Source organism: Cnephaeus nilssonii, assembly GCF_951640355.1.
Source record: "Cnephaeus nilssonii genome assembly, chromosome: 1".
Lineage (NCBI taxonomy): Eukaryota > Metazoa > Chordata > Mammalia > Chiroptera > Vespertilionidae > Cnephaeus > Cnephaeus nilssonii.
In genome coordinates, this window is record NC_137072.1 from 22,368,462 (window position 1) to 22,392,646 (window position 24,185).

At 43.9% G+C, this 24,185-nt stretch overlaps 1 protein-coding gene across 2 annotated transcripts in view; it reads left to right on the forward strand.

Moving 5' to 3' along the window:
* Window positions 1-24,185, forward strand: part of NEBL (nebulette) — a 377,133-nt gene that overhangs the window by 47,786 nt on the left and 305,162 nt on the right. The gene's annotated exons all lie outside the window — the stretch shown is intronic.

The following is a 24,185-nucleotide window of genomic DNA, read 5'->3' on the forward strand; positions in this document are numbered from 1 at the left end:
TGTCACATATTTGTCCTCATCCCCCCATTCCCATCCCACACCCCTCCCCACGGGTGCCCCAACCCCCTGTTGAACTTAACCATTGGTTAGGCTCATATGCATGCACACAAGACCTTTGGTTGATCTCTCCCCCCTTCCCCCACCCTCCCCTCTCCTCCCTCTGAGGCCCGATAGTCCGATCGATGCCTCCTTGTTTCTGGTTCTGTTGTTGTTCATCAGTCTATGTTGTTCATCATTTCCCCTAGATGAGCGAAATCATGTGTCACTAGAGATATACTTATAAGGACTGAATGTGAGACGAGCAATAATAGTTATGCTGACAGGCAAATGAATCAGTCTGTAGTGAGTTTCTTTCTGGACCAACAGTTCTTTTGAGACCCAATATCAATGTCCACCAGTTCCTTATGAGTACATGTCGGCACTGACCCCTCAGCTCTGGATGGTGGACAAATGGTGGTAATGCAGGTCCGACTCCCTCTGGTTTGGTCTCGGCCGGACCCAGGGGCACGGCTTCACCCGGACCCAGGGGGTGTGCGGCCTCACCCGGACCCAGGGGCGCGTGGCTTCACCCGGACCCAGGACCCAGCCTCACCCGGATCCAGGGGCACACGGCCTCACCCGGACCCGGGATCTAGCATCACCCGGACCCAGGGGCGCGTGGCCTCACCCGGACCCAGGGGCACGTGGCCTCTCCCAGACCCAGGGGCACGTGGCCTCACCCGGACCCGGGATCCAGCTTCACCCGGACCCAGGGGCGCGTGGCCTCTCCCAGACCCAGGGGCACGTGGCCTCACCCGGACCCGGGATCCAGCTTCACCCGGACCCAGGGGCGCGTGGCCTCACCCGGGCCCGGGACCCAGCCTCACCCGGATCCAGGGGCACACGGCCTCACCCGGACCTGGGATCTAGCTTTCCCAGGACCCAGGGGCGCGTGGCCTCACCCGGACCCAGGGGCCCGTGGCCTCTCCCAGACCCAGGGTTGCGTGGCCTCACCCGGATCCAGGAGCCCACGGCCTCACCCGGACCCGGGACCCAGCCTCACCCGGATCCAGGGGCACATGGCCTCACCCGGACCCGGGATCCAGCTTCACCCGGACCCAGGGGCGCGTAGCCTCACCCGGGCCCGGGACCCAGCCTCACCCGGATCCAGGGGCACACGGCCTCGCCCAGACCCAGGATTCAGCTTCACCCAGACCCAGGGGTGCATGGCCTCACCCGGACCCAGGGGCGCATGGCCTCTCCCGGGCCCGGGACCCAGCCTCACCCGGATCCAGGGGCGCACGGCCTCGCCTGGACACGGGATCTAGCTTCCCCCGGACCCAGGGTCGCGTGGCCTCTCCCAGACCCAGGGTCACGTGGCCTCACCCGGATCCAGGGGCCCACGGCATGAGCTACTTTTGAAAGTGCCAATTACTAAATGTAGAAGGAATGATGGAAGACAAAATCCTTATTTTACAACCACCATGGTAATTAATAAGTGATTCAGGCAAGAATGATCAGTGGGTGCTAAAATCAGTGAGTGAAAATTGTTGGGGAATAATGTTGCCCTTTGGACTAGTTATTTATAAAGGGAGACAGGCACTTTTACAATGGAAAATACCTTAAGCATGTGATCAAATTTAGGCAGTTTAACATCGCCCAAAGAGAGACAAATTGATGTCAAGTACCCACTGATTTGATCCCTGCTTGTCACTTAGGCAGCATTCCTGCCCCAAATGTTTAACCTGAATCTAATCATGAGGGAACAATCAGACAAATAAAAAATGAAGGCTAGTTTTCTTAATAAATATCAGTCATTATAGAAAAAAAAGGTGGGGGGGGGCTGTTTTTTTTTTATTAAAGGAGACTAAAGATAATATGACATCTAAATGCAGTGTGTGATCACGGATTGCATCCTAAATCAGGGAAACAGCTATAAAGGGCCTTTATTGGGTTATTTGAGGAAATTTGAGGACTATATATTAAACAATAGTATTTATGACTTAATTGTCATGATGCTTGCTACCAGCTTTAATGTGAATATATAAAACACTAGGGGCCCAGTGCACGAATTTGTGCACCTTGAAAGGAACTGTGGGCTGCGAGGCTGTGGTGTGCACACAGGGGTGGGTCTCGGCCCATTCTCTGCGCCCCTGCCCAGCCCCTCCTGCCATGGCCCCCGGTCCCTTGTCTGCCAGCAGCCCTGCTCCCGCCGCCATTGTTCCCATGCGCGGGCAGCGCAGTGTGATTGGGGCCAGTGCCAGCAGTGGGTGCGAGTGGGGCCAGCACCATCAGCAGGTGCAAGCGGCAGCTTCTGCCCCTATCACCCCTCAGGAGCAGGGGAAGGTGGAGAAGCCCTCAGGGGCAATCAGGGCTGGCAGCCGCCGCTCATAGCTGCTGACAGCACCATGTGATCGGGACTGGCACCAGCAGTGGGTGTGAGTGGCAGCTCTGGTGCTGGCTGCAGGTGTGAGCAGGGCTGGCGCTGGCAGGTGTGAGCAGGGCCGGCGCTGGCAGCAGGTGCGAGAGGTGGCTGCCGGCCTGATTGCCCCTCAGGAGCAGGGGGAGGTGTAGAAGCCCTGAGGGGTTATCAGAGCCGGCAGCCACCACTTGCACCCGCTGATGGCGCCGAGTGTTCAGGGCTGGCGCTGGGCGCTGGCAGCAGGTGTGAGCGCCTGGTGGACCGTGGCACACAGGAGCAAAGAATTTTCAGTAACCACCAGAGGCTCACCCCGATGACAGTGACCGGCGCCCCTCCTTGGTCTGGCCCCGCTCAACTGCTCCACCATCTTGACGCGGCTGATGCCCGCCATGTTCCGTGTTCTGCCGCCTGCTGCCGATGCCCATCATGTTCTGCACACTCCCCCGGTGGTCAGCACACATCATAGTGACTGGTTGTTCGGTTGTTTGGCTGTTCTGCTGTTCGGTTTGCACATTAGGGTTTTATATATATAGACTAGTGGCCTGGTGCATGAAATTCATGCATGGAGGGGGGGCGTTCTCTCAGCTCAGCCTGCACCCTCTCCAATTGGGGACATCCCTCTCACAATCTGGGACTGCTGGCTCCTAACCGCTCATCTGCCTGCCTGCCTGATCGCCCCTAACTGCCTCTGCCCCTAATCTCTCTACTGCCTGATTGCCCCTAACCTCTCTGCCTGCCTGCCTGCTCACCCCTAACTTCCCTCCCCTGCTGGCCTGTTCTCACCCCCAACTGCCCTCCTCTGCTGGCCTGATCTCGCCTCCCAGCTGCCCTGCCCTGCCAGCCTGGTTGCCCCCAACTTCCCTCCCCTGCTAGCCTGATCTCGTGCCCAACTGCCCTCCCCTGCCAGCCTGGTTGCCCCCAACTGCCCTCCCCTGCTGGACTGATCTCACCCCCAACGGCCCTCCCCTGCTGGCCTGATTGCACCCAACTGCCCTCCCCTGCTGGCCTCATATAACCCCCGACTGCCTTTCCCTGCCAGCCTGATCACCCCTAACTGGCCTCATCTTGCCCCCAACTGCCCTCCTCTGCTGGCCAATTTGTTTCTGATTGGTCGGTTTCTTTGCCAGTCAGCGTCAAAAACTCCGCCTCCTAGGCAGCCATTGGCTCCTCACACTTCACCCAGATTTGGTTCTGATTGGTTGGTTTCTATGCCAGTCAGAGTCTCTGGGCCTATCAACGGGGCCTGATCAGAAAGGTAGGGCTGATCAGCAGCCCCAGTAGAGGCCTGGAGAGAAATGGAGGTGCAGCTGCTGGCATGGCTGAGAGAGAGAGAGAGAGGCAAGTGCTGATCAACAGCTGCCACACAGGCTATGGGTCTCTGGGCCTGATTCGCAGCCCCCTCAGCAGTCAGTACTGGGTCACCATGTCTGCAGCCGCAGCAGTCAGTGCTGGGTTGCCATGGCAACCCAGTGCTGACTGTAGGACTGACTTCTGGTTGGTCGAGCATCCGGTCATGACGGACCCAGGGTTTTTATATATTAGGATAATATTTATTGCATATAACTTATATATATTAAGTATTACTTATGATTATTCAAATATAATACATTATACAGAATGGGTTGTGCATATTTGCTTTATATACACACTAGAGGCCCAGTGCATGAAATTTGTGCATGGGGGGGGGGGTTGTCCCTCAGCCCAGCCTGCACCCTCTCCAATCTGGGACCCTTTGAGGGATGTCCGACTGCCCGTTTAGGCCTGATCTCAGTAGGATAGGACCTAAACGGGCAGTCGGACATCCCTCTCACAATCCAGGATTGCTGGCTCCCAACTGCTTGCCTGCCTGCCTTCCTGATTGCCCCTAACTGCTTCTGCCTGCCAGCCGATCACCCCCTAACCACTCCCCTGCCAGCCTGATTGCCCCTAACTGCCCTCCCCTGCAGGCTTGGTCCCCCCTAACTGCCCTCCCCTGCAGGCCTGGTCCCCCCCAACTACTCTCCCCTGCAAGCCTGGGTCCCTCCCAACTGCCCTTCCCTGCAGGCCCGGTCGCCCCCAACTTCTCTCCTCTGCCGGCTTGATCACCCCCAACTGCCCTCCCTTGCAGGCCTGGTCCCTCCCAGCTTCCCTCCCCTGCTGGCCATCTTGTGTCCACATGGGGGCAGCCATCTTGTGTGTTGGAGTGATGGTCAATTTGCATATTACTCTTTTATTAGATAGGGTAGAGGCCTGGTGCACGGGTGGGGGCCAGCTGGTTTGCCCTGAAGGGTGTCCCGGATCAGGGTGGGGGTTCCCTGGGGGCGTGGGGTGGCCTGGGCAAGGGGCCTGTGGTGGTTTGCAGGCCGGCCATGCCCCCGGCAACCCAAGCGGAGGTCCTGGTATCTGAGATTTATTTATCTTCTATAATTGAAACTTTGTAACCTTGAGCGGAGCCAAGCCTCCTGCTTGCTCTGTGGCCATAGCCATTTTTGTTGGGATTTATTTATCTTCTATAATTGAAACTTTGTAGCCTTGAGCAGAGGCCAAGGCAGGCCAGGGCTGCAGAAGCTTGGCTTCCTCCATCACCGGGGGCAACTCAAGCCTCCTGCTCTCTCCAGCTCTGTGGCTGCCGCCATTTTTGTTGGGATTTATTTATCTTCTATAATTGAAACTTTGTAGCCTTGAGTGGAGGCCTGGGCTGGCCAGGGTGTGCAGAAAGCTTGGCTTCCTCCGTTGCCGGGGAAACCCAAGCCTCCTGTTTGCTCCGTGACCGAAGCCATCTTGATTGGGTTAATTTGCATACTTGCATACTTGCTCCTGATTGGCTGGTGGGCGTGGCTTTGGGTGTAGCAGAGTGATGGTTAATTTGCATGTTACTCTTTTATTAGATAGGATACTGTATAAAGCAAATATAGCAAAATGTTGACAATTGGTAAATCTGGATAGAGGGCATATTCATTGTACTATTTTGAAAACTTTTTAAGGTTTTAAATTTTCAAAATAGAACTTTGGGGAAAAAAGAACTTTTGTTTTAGGGAGGAGGTAGTGGAGAGAAGTGTTGAGCTGTTAAACTCATATTCATGAGAATATGTCATTTTAATACTGTTGAATTAAGCAAAGTTAGATGACACAGCCTATTGAAAATAAGTATTTATAAACAAACTCAGTGAGCTTGATTCAGATAGTCTGGAACTAAATGTTTTTAGAGTAGGACTGCTGTTGGACATCTTAGTCTTTTGGTTCTACAACATTGACTTTTCCCTGTTGTGATCCTTAGCTCACAGGATTGTTGTAATCACTGATTAGATAATGTATGTGAAAGTGCTTGTAAACTGTGAAAATAGTGTCTCTAAGTTTCTTAGGGTGTATGTAACAAGTTTGTGCTGAATTATGATGCCCAGTATAAAGAATATGCCTTCATCGGAAAAAAACAAACCTGGATCAGTGGCTTCATTAAGACTCATTCCATAACATATGTGATTTAGAAAAAAAAGCTGCCTCCGTTTAGAAGAGATGAACACAGTTCTGCCTTATGGCATATATAGAACAGTGTCTACATACATATAGTAAGTATTAGCTTTTTTAGTAATGGAACAAAACTTTACTTTTATGCTCATTTAACGAGTTGTGCTTATGGAAAAATCTTTCCCTAGAGGTTGAATAAAGAACAAACAAGAACTTTAACATAAGTCAATAGAACATTAAGTAGAGAGAAGCTCAGAGCTGCATGCTGTGTTATTATCTTGTGATAATTTCAATTAAGGTTTTCAAGAATGCTTTCAGAATTTTATTGTTATACTAAATATAAAATTGTGTCAATGTATATGGTGCATTGGAATGAATATGGAAAAATGAACATTTTGCCCCTTCAGAAAAGGCCAGGATATTGATAAAATGGTGATATTTTGACCCTGACTGAAAGAAAACTATATAGAAAGAATGATGACAAAGAAGGAATTAATGGGGAACAAATGTAACCCATTAGCTAGAGGAGACATTCATGTCAGTTACTGAACTTGATACAATTCTTCAGCTAATATAGACAATTCAGGTGTTGCCTGTGGTGGGTTTCATTGGTAATGGCTGTGAGGTTGGTAAATTAGCCAGAATAACACTAGGTGGATTTCTTTGTTTGTTGGCATATGAGCAGATTATGATGATGAATATTTTAAACAGCAACAATTGAGTAATTACTATGTACTAGGAATGATGTTAAACACTTTATATATTTTTTCAGTTAAATCTCACAACATCCTTATGATATAGATGTATACTTCTAATATTCTTATCTATCTATCTATATAAAAGCCCAAGTGACCATTCGATGGTTTGACCAGTAGCTATGATGCACACTGACCACCAGGGGGCAGACGCTCAACACACAGGCATGGAAACATGGAACAGACTGATGAATCTCAGAGGGAAGGGGGGAGGGGAGAGGGCGGGAAGAGATTAACCAAAGATCTTATATGCATACTAGAGGCCCAGTGCATGACATTTGTGCTCTGTGTGTGTGTGTGTGGGGGGGTTGTTTCTCAGCCCAGCCTGTGCCCTCTCACAGTACAGGACCCCTCAGCGGATATCCCCCGAGGGGACCTTGGTGCTGCTGTGGAGGTGGGAGAGGCTCTTGCCACAACCGCTGCACTCACCAGCTGTGAACTTGGCTTCTATATAGGACTAGAGGCCCAGTGCATGGATTAGTGCACCAATGGGGTCCCTCAGCCTGGCCTGCACCCTCTCACAATCTGGGACCCCTGGGGGGATGTCAGAGAGCCAGTTTTGGCCCGATCCCTGCAGGCCAGGCTGAGGGACCCCACCGGTGCACAAACTGGTGCACCGGGCCTCTAGTTTTATAGATAAGCAAGGTGAACACAGATTAAATAACTTCTGTAAAGTCACACAGAGAATAATGGCAAAGTTGCTTCTTGAACCCAGGTGGTCTGACTTCAGAGCCTATTTTCCAACCACCATGCTGTACTCAATGGACTCTCCAAAGTTGATATTGGAGAAAACAGATTAAGAAGATGTGGAGACTTTTAAGAGATAACATGATTTTAGTGATGATAGAGTAAAAGGGACTGGAATTAGTCTCTCAAGTTAAACTAAAAATAACTAGGGAGGATTCTTGAAACAATAGTTTTCAGACATTAGACAAGTAGCACAAAATAGTAATCTTTCAGAAAAGAGAAACAAATGAGATTGCTCCAGTTTACTGCCTTGATATACATTATATATATATTTTAAAGTTTATTTTCTTATTGCATTTATTGGGTTGAAATTATATAGGTTTCAAATATACAGTTCTACAATACATCACAAGTTTATTGTATTGTGTGTTCACCCCAAATCAAGTCTCTTTCCTTCACCACTAAGCCCCTCTTTATCCTTTTCTACTTCCCCCACCCACCCCCTTCCTTCTGGCAATGACCATACTGTTGCCCTCCATGAGTGTTTCACTCTTTTTCTTTGCTTAATCCCTTCATCCTTCTCACCCAGTTCCCAACTCCCTCCCCTCAGACAACTGTTAGTCTGTTCTCCCTATACACAAGTCTGTCTCCATTTTGTTAGTTTATTTTGTTCATTAAATTCCACATATAAGTGAAATAAGATGGTACTTGTTTTTCTCTGACTGGCTTATTTCACTTAGCAAAATACTCTCCAGGTCCATCCATGGTATAGCAAAAGGTAAGATTTCTTTTCTTTTTTTTCCTCTTTTTTATGGCTGAGTAGCATTCCATTGGGTAAATGTACCACTACTTTTATATGCACTCATCTGGTGATGGGCACTTGGGCTGTTTCCAAATCTTGGCTATTGTAAACAACGCTACAATGGACATGAGGGTGCATATATTCTTTCAAATTAGTGTTTTGGGTTTTTTGGGATATATTTCCATAAGTGGAATTGCTGGATCATAAGGCAATTTCATTTTTAATTTTTTGAGGTAACTCTATACTGCTTTCCACAGTGGTTGCACCAATCGTCATTTCCACCAGTAGTGCACGAGGATTCCCTTTTCTCCACATCCTCACCAACACTTGTTGTTTATTGGTTTATTGATGATAGCCATTCTGACAGGTGTGAGGTGATATCTTATGGTGATAATTAGTGATATTGAGCATCTTATATACCTTGGCTATCTGTATGTTCTCTTTGGAGAAATGTCTATTCAGGTCTTTTGTCCATTTCTTAATTGGATTTTTTTTTTTTTTTGGTGTTGAGTTTTATAAGTTCTTTATAAATCCTTATCAGATGTATTGGCAAATATGTTCTTCCATTCAGTGGGTTGTCTTTTTATTTTGTTGATGGTTTCCTTGGCTGTGCAGAAACTTTTTAATTTGATGTAGTATATTTATTTATTTTTCTTTGGTTTCTCATGTCTGAAGAAATATATCAGAAAAAATATTTCTATGAGAAATGCCCAAGATTTTACTGCCTATGTTTTCTTCTAGGATTTCTATGGTTTTGAGTCTAACATTTAAGTCTTTAATCCATTTTGAGTTTATTCATGTGTATGGTGTAAGAAGGTGGTATAGTATCATTTTTTTTTAACGTATCTGTTTAATTTTTCCCAACACCATTTATTGAATAGACTATTTTTTGCCTCATTGTATGTTTTTGCCTCTTTTCTCAAATATTAATCGACTATAAAGGCTTAGGTTTGCTTCTGGGCTCTCTATTCTGTTCAGTTAATCTATATGTCTGTTTTTATGCCAGTCTCATGCTATTTTGATGACTGTAGCCTTTTAGTATAGTTTGATATCAGGTAGCATGATTTCTCCAACTTTGTCCTTCTTTCTAAAGATTGCTGTGGCTCTTTGGGATCTTTTGTGGTTTCATATACAGTTTTGGAAGATTTGCGTTAGTTCTGTGTAATATGCCATTGGTATTTTGATAGAAATTACATTGAATTTATAGAATGCTTTGGGTAGTATGGACATTTTAATGATGTTAATTATTCCTATTCATGAACATGGTATATGCTTCCACTTATTTGTTACCATCTTCAATTTCATTCTTCAGTGTCTTATAATTTTCCAATTACAGGTCTTTTACATCCTCAGTTAAATTTATTCCTAGCTATTATATTTTTGAAGTAGTTGTAAATAGGGTTGTTTTCTTAATTTCTCTTTTCAATAGTTCATTATTGGTGTGTAAAAATGGAACTACTTTCTGTATACTTACTTTGTATCCTGCTACTTAGCTGAATTCATTTATCAGTTCTAGTAGTGTTCTGGTGGAATTTTTAGGGTTCTCTATATACAGTATGATATCACTTGCAAATAATGACAGTTTTACTTCTTCCTATCTAATTTGAATGCCTTTTATATCTTCTTCTTATATGATAGTTGTGGCTAGGACTTCCAGTACTATGTTGAATAAGAGAGGTGAAAGCAGACATCTATGTCTTGTTCCCAGTCTTAAGGGAAACTTTTAGTTTTTATTCATTGAGTATGATGTTGATTATGGGTTTGTCATGTATGGCCTTTATTACATTGAGTGATGTTCCCTCTATTTCCACTTTGCTGAGAGTTTTTATCATAAATGGATGCTGGATTTTATCAAACTCTTTTCTGTATATATTGATATGACCATGTGATTTTTACCATTTATTTATGTGGTATATCACATTTATTGATTTGTGGATATTGTACCAACTTTGCATCCCTAAAATAAATTCTACTTGATCATGATATATGACATTTATAATATACTAGAGGCCTGGTGCACTAAATTCATGCACGGTGGGGGGGTTGTCCCTCAGCCCAGCCTGCCCCTTCTCCAATCTGGGACCCCTCGGGGGATGTCCGACTGCCGGTTTAGGGCCAATCCCACAATTGGCCCTAAACCGGCAGTCGGACATCCCTCTCACAATCTGGTACTGCTGGCTCCTAACCGCTTGCCTGCCTGCCTGCCTGATTGCCCCTAACCACTTCTGCCTGCCAGCCTGATCACCCCTAACCACTCCCCTGCCGGCCCGATTGATGCCTAACTGCTTCCCTGCTGGCCCGATCGCCCCCAACTGCCCTCCCCTGCCAGCCCGATTGCCCCCAACTGCCCTCCCCTGCCAGCCCGATTGCCCCCAACTCCCCTCCCCTGCCGGCCCAATCGCCCCCAACTTCCCTCCCCTGCTGGCCTGGTCACCCCTAACTGCCCTCCCCTGCCAGCCTGGTCGCCCCTAAATGCCCTCCCCTGCTGGCCCGGTCCACCCAAACTGCCTTCCCCTGCCAGCCATCTTGTGGTGGTTATCTTGTGATGGCCATTTTGTGATGACACGGGGCGGCCATCTTGTGGCGGCCATCTTGTGACAACATGGGGCGACCATCTTGTGATGATGCGAGGGCGAGACACCACCGAGGCTTTTGTTAGTATAGATTACATATGTTTCCTTTTCCCCCCATTAACCTTCCCCCAGCCACCCCACCCCCTGGCACATGCCCTCACTCCCCTAGTGTTTGTGTCCATTTGTTATGCATACAAGTCCTTTGGTTGATCTCTTACCAAGAAAGAGGAGAGAGAGATAGAAACTTCAATGATGAGAGAGAATCATTGATTGCTGCCTCCTGCATGCCCCCCACAGGGGATCGAGCCACAACCTGGATATGTGCCCTGACTAGGAATCAAACCCTGACCTCCTGGTTCACAGGTCATTGCTCAACTACTGAGCCATGCTGGCTAGGGCTGTAGTGTCCTTTTTTGTTTTTTTTCTATTGTCTTTTAGTCTTTGTTTTAAAGTCTATTTTGTCAGAGATAAGAATTTCAACTCCAGTCTTTTTTCTTCCATTTCCATTTGTAAGAAATATCTTTTTCCATCCATTTACTTTTAGTCTGTGTGTATCATTTATTCTGAGGTGGACTCTTCTAGACAGCATATACGTGGGTCTTGTTTTCTTATCCATTCAGCTACCCTATGTTTTTTTTATTGTAGCATTTACGCCACTTACATTTAAAGTAATTATTGATAAGTATGCACTTATTGGCATTTTATTCTTTTAACTATGTTTCTCTGTTTTGTTGTTGTTGTTGCTTGTTTGTTTTTTAAATTAGCCTTGCTGGGTAAAGTAGTTTTGGTTGTAGGTCCTTGCTTTTCATCACTTTGAATATTTCATGACAATCTCTTCTGACCTGAGATGTTTCTGTTGAGAAATTAGCTGAGAGCCTTAGGGGAGCTCTCTTTTAGGTAATTAACTGTCTTTCTCTTGCAGCTTTTCAGATACTCTGTCTTTAACTTTTGGTATTTTAATTGTGCTGTGTCTTGGTGTGGACCTCTTTGGGTTCATCTTGTTTGGGTCTCTCTGTACTTTCTGGATTTATGTGAATTTTTCCTTCACCATGTTAGGGAAGTTTTCAGTCTTTATTCAAATAGGTTCTTGATTCCTTGCTCTCTCTCTTCTTCTTCTGGTACCTGTATGATGTGGATGTTTTTATGTTTCTTGTTGTTTCAAAGGTCCCTTTTTTCATTTGACTGCTCTGATTGGGTATTTTCTTCCATCTTGTCTTTCACATCACTGATTTGATTAACTGTTGCATCCCACCTACTGCTTATTCCTTCAAGTATATTCTTGATCAGATACTGTATTCTTCATTTTCTTTTATATGTTTTTCTATACCCTTTTTCATGCTCTGGTAAGTCTCACTAAGTTCCTTGAGCATCCTATAACCATTACTTTGAATTCTATATCTGAGAATTGCTTGCCTCCATTTCATTTAGTTCTTTTTCTGGATAGTTCCCCTTTAATTTGGGGCCTGTTTCTTTGTCTTCTCATTTTGGCTGCCTCTTTGTGTTTTTATGTATTAGATAGATCTGCTATGACTCCCAGTCTTCATGGGGTGGCCTTATGTAGTAGGTGTTCTGTGGGATATAGTGGCACAGTCTCCTTGATCACCTGAGCAGGATGCTTTAGGGATGTCCCTTGTGTGGGTTATGGGGGCCTGCTTATTATAATTGAATCTTGATTGTTATTGCTTCATTCATGTATGGGATTGACCCTCAGGCTAGCTGAGTGTGAAGCTCAACCCCCACCATGGTAGGCGAACTGCTGTGCAGGTGCTGACCACATGAAGCAGAATTTGCCTCAGCAGGGTTTGGTGCCTGCTGAGATATCCCTTTGGTTATCTGTTTGTGAAGCTTATTGAGTCCTGTTCCTATTTTGTCTGAATCTGGCCACTAAGTGTGTTGGTTCTGGGTCTTTTGGGAGGGACTCTGGTGCAGGCCAATGTTAAACACTGTCTGTGCCTGGCCTTTGGTATTCTGCTTGGAGCTACAAACAATTCACAGTTTGTGGCTGCCTCTGCTGGGCTTCAATGTGTGCAGGAAAGACAAAGCTATGCACCAAGGCTGGCTTTTTACAGCATTGACCCAGGGGCAGGTCAGCAAAAGTCCTAAGGCTACCCTAAGATCTGCCTCCACCTGCCTTCACCTGCTGGCTGCTTGTTAGGCTCAGTCACTGAAAGAGCCTCTGGCAGAATTGGGAAGATGGGGTTAGTGTTTCTCCCATTAGGGGGACTTGCTGGTCAGACTTCAAAGAAGGTGGTGAGTGTAATCCCTGCCCCAGAGCCACACTACTCTGACCCAGATTTTGCCCCAACCCTGGCAGGGTGGAGCCACTAGGATTTGAGCATGTAGGGTCCGCTGGAAGCTGGGAGGATGGTTCTATTGGATCTCTTGTGAAAGGGAAGTGCCAGTCAGGGTCACAGGGAAATGGGAGGAAGGGCCCTGCCCAAAAGCCAGAAAACTCAGTCACTCACACCTCCTTCCCGCCCTTCCCCCCCCCCCCCCCCCCCCCCCCCCGCCTGGACTCTCCAGATCTCTATACCCTGGTCAAGGTATCTGACTTCTCAACAGGGCCCAAGCTACACAGGATGGAGTGAGGGAGTCCAGAGGGTGGGGCAATTGCTTTACCCCAGGCTGATGCTGCATGGAGGGGCGTGGTCCACCCAAGTAAGATGGCGTCTGCAGTATGGAAGAATGACTCAGCACAGGGATCTTGTTCGCTGTTCCTCAAGCCCCCTCCCCAGAGCCACAAATTTCAGACTCTTCTCCCATGACTCTAGTCCACTTTTCCTCCCTCCACTGGAGCCCAAGGTGGGTGGCTGTGAATGGAAGTTGGTGTATTGACCCTTTAAGAGGGTGTCTATGTCTCTAGCGGACTCCTACTCTCCCTGGTGGACAGAAACCCTGCTGCTTTTCACCACCGAATGTTATGTGGGCACCTCTTTCCAGCTTTGGTGCTCTGCGATGGGGAGCCAGGCTTGGGGTTTAGGTCTTACACTTCTTAGGGGGAATGCCCTGCAGCTGAGCTGTCTCTTTGGAACCTTAGCTGCCACCTGTGGGAGTAGAGCCAGACCTTTTCACATCTCTGTCCTTGCTACCAGTTGTGATATGGCTTCGTCTATAAATCCTTGATTATAAGACTCTTCTTTAGCTAGTCTGCAGTTGGTTATTCAGGATGATTGTTCTTTAATTTAGTTGTAATTCCAGTTTGGTCCTGGGAGGAGGTTGTTGTAGCTTCCACTTACTCTACTGCCATCTTGAAAATCCCCTATATTATTATATTATCAGTAATACAATAGAGCCTCTCTCTCTCTCTCTCTCTCTCTCTCTCTCTCTCTCTCTCTCTCAGAGTTCAGAGTTTGTAGATGCTATAGCTACTAGAAATCACATGGTAAGGTCCTAGATAGGAGAGAACTACAGAGAGACAGCTCCAAAGATCTGCAGAGTTTTCAGTGAATGTATGTGAGAAAACTGCCTGCTGCCAGGGAAAGACACGTCGAAGAATCAGGTGGAATCATTCCTGGAGCTCAATGGTTCATTTTTCTGCCACCCAGAGTGGAAAGACCTCTTGACATACAGGATATCAATTGGGGTTCTCAGAAGACATTGCCTAAGTTGTGTAGAAAAATTAGTCCTTAAACTAAAGACTCTTCTTTTCTTGCTTACCAAAGCTTAAAAGCAAGCCATGGAAAGATCAAGTTGTTTCCAGGTAAATTTATTGCATCCAATACAAAGCCCAAAAATATTTACAGGAATATAAAAAACTCCAGCCCCAACAAATAAAAATTACATTATCTGGCCTTCAATCAGAAATTACCAGGCATTCAAAGAATCAAAAAACAAAACAAAACAAAACAAAAACACACACACAAAAACATGACCCATAATGAGAAGGAAAATTTTCTGTAGAAAAAGACCCAGAAAGAACACAGATGCACCTCCCCCATTCATATGTTGAAGCTGTAGCCCCCAGTGTGATAGTATTTGTACATGGGGCCTTTGGTAATTTGGTAGTTAGGGTTAGATGGTATTATGAGGGTGGCCCCCTTATGATGGGATTAATGGCTTTATAAGAAGATGGAGAGAGAGTCCTGGCCAGGTGGCTCAGTTGGTTGGAGCATTGTCCTGTACACCAAAGGTGGTAGGTTTCATTCTTGGTCAGGGCACATACCTATCTAGGTTTCAGGTTTGATACCTGGTTGGGGTGTGTACAGAAGGCAACCTATGGATGTTTCTCTTTCACATGGATGTTTTTCTCTCTGCCTTCCTTTCTCTCTAGAATCAACAAAACATAGCCTGGTGAGGATTAAAAAAAAAAGTTAGAGAGGAATTGCTCTCGACCATGTGAGGACAGAGTGAGAAGGTGGCTGTTTGTAAGCCAGGAAGAGGGTGCTCATTAGGAATTTAATTGGCTGGCAGCTGGATCTTGGACTTCTAGTCTTCAGAGCTGTGAGGAATAAATATCTGTTATTTAAGCTATGCAGTCTATAGTATTTTGTAACAGCAGCCTCAGCCAACTAATGCAAGGACATTTGAATAGATATCATAAATATACTCTATATGTTCAAGTAGGCAGAGAAAACATGAGTATGATAGAGACACATGGAAAAATATCCTCGAGTGAGGATAAAAAACCCCACACAAACAAAAGACGCATTAGGTTCAGAAGAACAAAGGTAACAGTGCCAGTCAGAAGACAATGGGGCAGCATTTTTAAAGCATGGAAAGGAAAACACTCAACCAACAGTTATATACCCAGCAAAAATACCTTTAAAAAAGAGATGAAATAAAGACTTTTTCAGACATACAAAAGCTGAGAGAATTTATCACCAGCTGACCACCATTACAGGAAATGTTAAATGAAATCCTTCAGACAGAAGGAAAATAATACCAGATGAAAACCTGGATCAACACAAAGGAATGAAGATCATCAGGAAAGGCAAACCTGAATATAAATACAAAAAGCTTATTGTTTTTTAAAATGTCTTTAAATGAACTGTTTAAAGCAAATAGGAAAGCAATATATTGTGAAGTATTGCAGAAATAAAATATATGACAATCTTAGCACGAAGACCAGGAGGTGGTAAAGGGAGGTATGCTGTCATCATGTTATCATATTGTATATGAAGTGGTATAAAAACTTAAAGGTAGAGTGTGGTAAGGTAAAGATGTATATTATAAACCCTAATGAAAACCCTAAAGAAACAAAACAAAGCAGTATAGCTTATAGCCCAAATAAAGGAGATAAAATGGAATCATAAAAATAGCTAATCCAAAAGAAAGTAAAAATGAGGAAAAGGGAACAAAGAATAGATTGGCAAAACAGAAAACAGCATGATCTTATGTTGAAACCCAACCATTTTAATGTAAATGGTCTAAGCTCTACCATAAAAAGGCAGATTTTGTCAGATTGGATAACAAAACAAGATACAACTTTGTGCTGGATATAAGTAACTCACTTTATTTAAAAAAATTAAAAAATATTTTTATTGATTTTAGAGAGGAAGGGGAAGGGAAAGAGAGATAGAAACATCAATGGTGAGAGAAAATCATTGATTGGCTGCCTTCTACACACCCCACACTAGGGATGGAGCCTGCAACCTGGGCATGTGCCCTGACCGGGAATCAAACCATGACCTCCTGGTCCATGGGTCAGCAGCGCTCAACCACTGAGCCATACTGGCTGGGCTAAGTAACTCACTTTAAATATAAAAACACAGATTAAAAGTAAAAGGTTTGGAAAAAGTGTAGCAAACATTAATCTAAAGCAAGTTGAAGTGATTTGTCCAGGATAGTCACACATCTTTTAATAGCCTTATCAAAATGCTACATCTCATGACACTCCCTGAGAATGTTAGTTCCCAGAAGACTGGCATGTCCTGTCCTTCTTTGTGGCTTCCACTCTGTTTTGATAGTGTTTTGTACACAGTGGTGCTTAGTAAATAGATGCTTCTTAGTTGAAAGCATGATGTTTCCTAAACTGAATTATAGATGAGAACGACTCACTTTCTTAGTATTCTGGAAAGATGTGTTCAGTAAGTGGTAGATCTTATTACAGTTTCCACTTATTAAACTTTTTGGAGTTTTCTTTGAGCATAAAGTTGTTCTACTGGCATGTTTGACACTTCTTGGGTCTGGGAAAACCTTTGAGGTGGAACATAAATTCTTGGGGTACACCTTATTTAGGTGCTGCAAGTGCAGAAAAGCCAAGTAGTAGCAGCTTAAACAGGATTGAAGTGTATTTCTCTGTCAATTAAATCAGAGCTGATGATCAGAGCTCTGGGAAGTCATCAGAGATCCAGCCTCATTCTTGTTTTTCCACCATACTTAGGTCTTGCCCTTGTCCAGATGTTTCCCTTTGGCTTCTACCATATCCACTGTTCCTCCAACAAGAACGGATGAGGGGAGGAGAAATGGAAGCCATGACCAGAAAGTTTCACCCATCACTTCTGTGCAGATTGTTTTGGCCAGCGCTGTTACTTTGCCACAGCTAGCTGGGCATGAAGTCTTATCTTGGAAGAACAGAATAGATTTGTGGGGGTGACTAGCAGTCCTAGTCACAGGGAAGGATCTGAGTATTACAGGAGTTTTAGCCTTACGGACGACTAGTGTTCAAAAAGTTCATGATATTGTAATGTCATCTGATCTTTCACTTCTTGCCTCAATTTAGGAATTGACAGAGAGGGGAGACCTGAGGGATATGGCTGAGGGATATTGACATTCAGGCTTCCACCAGTCACTGGTCCCCCCACTTCTCTTTTAGGGTGGGAATGATCTCCTCTAAAGTTACATTGTGGTGGTTAATACTTCCTTCAAAATAACACAAAATGTTTCCATGGAAGGTCAATATGCGAGAATGGAATCTTTGATAAGAAAAACTGCTACAAGAGACATCTGAGGAAGGCTGGCAGGAAATGTGTTATCATTGAATAACTTAGTGTAGTCATTGCTGAGGACTTTATAATGCTGTTTAAAAAATCAATATTGAACAGTTTTGGGAAGCAGCTGATTTTAATTTTCACTTTTTCAAGGGAAAGACACCGTGTCATTTGTGTAGCTCTGCTCGAGTAAATTTGTGGCACAGATCAATCCTGGAAATGCAAATTATGGGTTTGCCATCCCTATCTTTGCCTATTTGGTCATATTACTTTGGTAGAAAATGAGAAATGATCTAAAGAAAAAGAAAGAAAATTTAAGAACTCTCCTTCCCAAACCCTGTGTTAATAGAATGGACACTTCTCTGTGGATTGTCCTGTGGTTCGCCCCCCTGAGTTCATGGGGAGCTGGACAACCTCATCCGCAGAGCTACGCTTGGTGCTCTTTATGTTTTACACTGGGTGCAGAAGTGTTGCTTAGCAACGGCGATTCTTCCAGCTCTCACAACTGCTGCAGCTACAGAACTGACAATAGAGTGGAGTTTGAGAGTGAGATCCTCATTTTTCAGCTTCTTCACGGTGGGGAGGGGGGATAAAGAAAGAAAAGGCAAATAGGATGAAAGAATCACAGTCAACAGCCCAGTGCAGAAAAGCCTTGGCTGATGTTGGAGAATGATCAGGGACCGCACTTCCTGTACATGATTAGTAAATGGTGGCCAAGAGAATTTAAAGGGGGTAATCATAGTAGCAGAGGTGAGAGAAAGTGAAGAGGCAATAGAAGAAGATGGCCGGGCAATCTGAAATGGAGGTTTCTGACTGATTGGGTGTCTAGAGCATGTTCATCCTCTCTTTGTTTTGGGGTATTGTTTCTTTCTTTCTTTCTTTTTTTGTTCCACTTTATTGGGAAAGTTTTTGAAGGGAAAAGAAAGGATTAAGGGAGGCTTGATCCCCCGCCCCCAACTCTCTTATTGGTAACTCTAATGGGGTAAGCAGCTTCTTATTGAGTTCTAAGTGTTTAAAAAGATGTTCAGGACAGTGAATTCCAGTGATGATCTCGGGTTGGCGTCTTGTGCAATAGCGCAGGGCAGCACTGGCCACGTGGAAATGATCCGCAGCATTTGAGGTAATTTTAATGTTAGAAATGCCCTCATTTCCTGGTTTATATTCTTTCTTGCACTTCCATCATTTCATGGAGGTAAAATGGAGGAGCATGTGCTGACCACTCATATGAGATGTTTCAAACCTGAGAGATTACAATCTTTCATATCAAACACAGTTACAGCCCTTTGTAGAGCAGTTTTCTGAAGTGAATCAGATGAGTTTTTTCCAGAGCCGAAGGAAGTCAGAGGATGAAATAAATAAAAGCAGAGAGGAAATTGAAAGGGGTGTGTGTGTGTGGGGGAAACATATGTTTTCAGATGATATTTTAAAATAGATGGAGAGTTGATGAGACAGAGATATGAAAACTGACTCCAGATGGCGGGAATAGCAGTGGCAGGCTAGTGTGAAGGGACAGAGCGCAGGCTGGCACAGGCCGGGGAGGGGTGCAGGATAGAAGGAGGGAGGAGGCCATTATGTGGATGGGTGGGGGTACTAAGAGCACTGGAATTTACATAGAAAGAAATAGAATTATTGAATTCATACGTTTCCTTTGAGTTAAATGATTTACTCAGTAGGTTCATGTCTTGCAATAGACCTTCTTTATATGTTTATGAAAAAGGCAAGCTTGTTTTCCTTTGACTTCCTTGCTAAGGCTGTGGCTGTAGGCAAAACGACTAGTCAAATCATCTCAGGTGAGAGGCCATGGAGGAAGTGGGCCAGAGGGACTCTATCAAATTTTGTTTTTTTTTCTATATACATTCAAATTATGATGACATGCATTGAAGAATATTTATGCTTTTCTGTAACAGTCTTGTAGAACCCTAAATCACCTGAGTTCATTTTCATGGAATGATTACAGGGGAGGAATTATTGGAAGAGAGGAAATTGAGAACCAAGAAATTATTCCGGTTCTAGCATTAAGATGGGCAGAGTGACTTCTCTTTACTAAGAGGGATAGAAAAGCCCAAACACCTTCCCTGTGGTTGGGTTGCATAATAATTATGTAACATCAACGGATTTCCTTACTCTGGATTTAGTGCTGTGTTTTCATTCAGTGAGCATGTATTGACTGCTTACTCATGTGTGTTCGTAATGTTCTGCAAAGAGGGAAAAGCCCTGCCTTGCATGCAAGTGTCTCCTTTCGTTTCTGTACTCATGTGTGTTCTGTAATGTTATTACCTGAGAGAGGCCTACAGATTGAGTCTGATGACTGTCATAAATCCACACCCACACCATGTTTTTGTCTCTTTTCAACTGACCTATCGTTACTGACTTCTGCCTCTTCCAACACTGTTTACACTTTTTTTCTTTTTAAATTTCTTTATTGATTAAGGTATCACATATTTGTCCTCATCCCCCCATTCCCATCCCACACCCCTCCCCACACATGCCCCACCCCCCTGTTGTCCTTAACCGCTGGTTAGGCTCATATGCTTGCACACAAGTCCTTTGGTTGATCTCTCCCCTTTACCCCACCCTTCCCTACTCTCCCTCTGAGGCCCGACAGTCTGATCCATGCCTCCTTGTTTCTGGGTCTGTTCTTGTTCATCAGTCTATGTTGTTCATTATTTCCCCTAGATGAGTTAGAAATACACTTATAAGAACCGAAAATGAGACAAGCATTAATGGTTATGGTGACAGGCAAATGAATCAGTCTGTAGTGAGTTTCTTTCTGGGCCAACAGTTCTTTTGAGACCCAATTTCAATGTCCAACAGTTCCTTATGTGTACATGTCAGCACTGACATTACAGTTCTGGATGGTGGACAAATGGTGGTAATGCAGGTCCGACTCTGTCTGGTTTGGTCCTGGGCAATCTGCAGTGATGCACAGCTGCTAACTGCTAGTATGGGAAGGCCACATCAGCGTCTTCCGTCTCTGGACTGCTTCTCTTCTGTCTTCATGGCTGGAGCAGTCCTGTCAATTCCTCTCTGTTGCTGGAATCCACATGGTCTCGGAGTTGTTTTCTGAAAATATACAAACATATTCTCGACCAAAAGTTAATAAAGGAATATTTTTTATAAATTTGACTTGGGATCCTATTTCATTTTTTGCCCAAATGATTTTCCTCTGACTTGTTTTGTCACCTTGTGTGTTTTTCATGGGTGTCTTGCTTTTAGCCTTACAATTAATTTTCTAAAGTATTAATTTTCTAGATGTAATTTACTTACAGGATATTTTTTCCTTACATGATATTCCTCTACTATCCCCTCCTTTTTTGATTTAAATGGTAGGAGGCTTTTGAAAATTTTATAATGTAGTCTTGATGGCTTTTAAATTTTAATTTTTTGCACTATAATATTACTGTTTTAGGTTCATTACATGGTGCACAATTTTATCATGAGATGAAGTACCAATAAAAATTTTAGTTTCTTCCAACACTGTTTACACTTAAATAATTGTTGGTATCAGCACTTAGTCACTGGGATTACAGAAAAAAAATCTCAAAAGGAGATTTTCATAAGTGTTCATTTTTTTATGTAGGGCCATGAGATAAAATGGCAACACCTGTCTAGTCCATTAAATACGGAAAATAATTTGTCTGCAGAGGTGACTTCCCATGTGTCGTTAGAGTCTTTTTCATGGAGTTTTGACTATTACATCAATAAAACAGTCCAATGTCTTCATTTATTATGTGGTTCCTGTCAAGTTTCAGAGAAATGCCAATAATTTCAGTTGTGATTCAAGTAGGTGTTCTGGGTGCTCTGCATCCTACTTTCATCAGAGAGGGACTCAGCCTTATCTCTTCTGCTTGAACTATTTCATTTGTTGTTCTTGCTTGCCGTGCACACCTGTTTGTAAATGTTTTTTTAGTAATGATGTCACCAGAATAGGCAGAACCCAACGCCTGACACTATGTAAAATGACTAGTTTAGGCAATGCTGAAATGGAGGCAGGCCTAGAGCTATAGGGAACAGAAGGGACACACTGTATTATGAGTTCACTTTATTTGCTAAGAGGCAACACAAAGATATTGTAAATTTTATTTGTAAACAGCAAAGACTTGGCAGTGTGTGGGCAAAAGTTTCCAAAGTAGTGGTATCTGGAAGTTCAAACTCCTGTAAGTGTATGTAAATGACATATAAGCTGAGAGATATTACCTTTTTGTTTTTAAGGACAGTGATTAATGAGGGTAAAGGAACCAATGAAATAGATGGGCCCAGAGAGAGGATAAAAGTAAGACAAGTTAAGGAAAGACTGATGTGATGAAACCAACATAAATATCTGTTGAAAATATACACTGAAAATCAAGTAGCTCTAAAAGTTTGCATAAATATTCCGGTCTTTACAGACCCTTTAAGAATAATTAAACAACTTTTTCAGGGTAATTGAAGATTGCCCTCAACCAAGTTTTTTTTTTTTTTTTTTTTTTTTTTGTGGGGCTGTGGGTGGGGGGAGGGAATGTTTTATAATACAAATAATGTCATGCCCAGGATGAGCTAAAAGAATTAGCTGATTGAGGGTCAGAATAGGGAGGAAAAAGCTAAGGTAGGTGGAGAGTAGGTAAAGAAGAGTCTCAGAATTTCAAGCCCAAAGTAGATTTTATTTCCTTCTTTCAGGCAGAATTTTTTTTGTTTGTTTTCTTAGCCAAAGTCTCAATATTAACAACAGGGTCATTTTGACATACACATTTCTCTTTGGAGGAAAAGAAATTGAGGTGTCTATGGGTTCCATCCTATTTAAAGCAAAAAGCATAGCATCACTGTTATGTTTAAAGTTACATTTAGAATGTTAGAGCCAGAAGATAATGTGGTCTAACTTCTTCATTGTACTGATGAGGAAGCTGTCCCCTGTGAGGTTAAATGATTTATCCAATCTGGGTAGTGGGTTAGTGGAGACAAGAATCCAGGTTTTCTTACATTCCAGTTCTGGCCTCTTTTTTAGAGCGCCGTGATGACTGGCAGGGGAAGAAAGCACGAGAAAGCTAAATCCGAGTCTTCCCTGTCATTCTCTCAAAAAGCTGACATCAATAGATTAATTCTGATTGAGACGAAATGAAGCTAACCAGTGAACAAGAAGCAAACACCATTGGGATATCCTTCAGTCTTTGAGCACTGCATGTTCTAAATTCAATTTGAGGGGAATTAATATTGTAAATGTTCAAGATTTAAGAAAAAATTGCCATTCTGATTCAAGTCATATTTCTCATACTTTATGATTCAGACGTTACATACTTATGTTATGCTCTAAACAATCTGATTTGCTTCAAAAATACTTAATTTGAATAGCAGTTTAATGGTTTGGTTTTAAATGTAGAATTATGCTTATGTTGTAGATTAATACCCTTAACTCAGTATCTTCAAGAAGTTTATTGATTTAGAATTTAAAAAATTTCTACATCTAGAGGAACTTGCAGTTGGTTTTGACCATCTCTCCTCCTTATCAGTTTCTCTCACTCCAACTTTGATCCCCCTATTGCTCCTTTTACCTGCTTTTCCTGGGCTAGATTTTCCTGAACTGAATCCATACCTGGCCACATGTCTCCACATTTTTCCGCCCATGCGTTAACTCTGTGGTGTAGAACATTTGTAAGCCATCTTTTATGGCAGGGCTTCTGAAACTTTAGTGGGCCTAGGAATAATCTAAGGAGCTGGTTCTTGGACTCAACTTCATAGATTCTGATACTATAGTTGGTCTGAGACAAGGCCTGGGAAACTGTATTTTAAATACACTCCCATTGACTTTGATGAAGGTGGTCGATGAACTACAATGCTTAATAGTGCCAGATAATATAAAACGTAGGGACACTTGCTCTTTGGATCCCTTTATCTAACTAGAGGGAGCTTTTTCTGTGCTATTGCAGCCACTGGTTCTATCTTTGGGCCCTAGATTTTTTTTCTTCAGCTGTTAAGAATAGCCGATGGGGCCCAGCCAGCATGGCTCAGTGGTTGTGCATCGACCTATGAACCAGGAGGTCATGGTTTGATTCCCCATCAGGGCACATGCCTAGGTTGTGGGCTCGATCCCTACTAGGGGGCATGCAGAAGGCAGCCAATCAATGAGTCTCTCTCATCATTGATGTTTCTCTCTCTTTCTCTCCCTCTCCCTTCCTCTCTGAAATCAATTAAAATACACTTGAAAAAAAGAATAGTTGATGGAGAAGAATCCTAGTCTCTCCTACAGTATCAATATCTTCCAGTTGATGAATCTGGTTCAGTGAAATCCACTTTCAATGGTGTGAGTCTTGGGAGACAAGAGGTGACCTTATTTTGTCATCTGATGTTAACAGGGACTTATAAAACACGTGCTACCACCAAAGAGTGACATTTGAGAACAGACAGGTTTTAAACAGTGGCTGATTGCAGGCCTTCTTTAGACTCTTAAGAACTTGTAAGAACAAATTAAATTGAGTAGTGGTGCCTAAAGTGCCAAACCACAGATAAATAGAATTTTCTAAGGAAAGGTTGGAATGGAAAATAGCCTTTCACAAAGATGACAAAATGTTTCCTGGTTCCAAGAAAAAAAATTACCTCCATACAAAAGAAGGTCAGTGAAAACTTTGGTGTGATTCATGGAGTATGAATAACACATGCAGTGAAGGCTTAGGAAACCAGTCT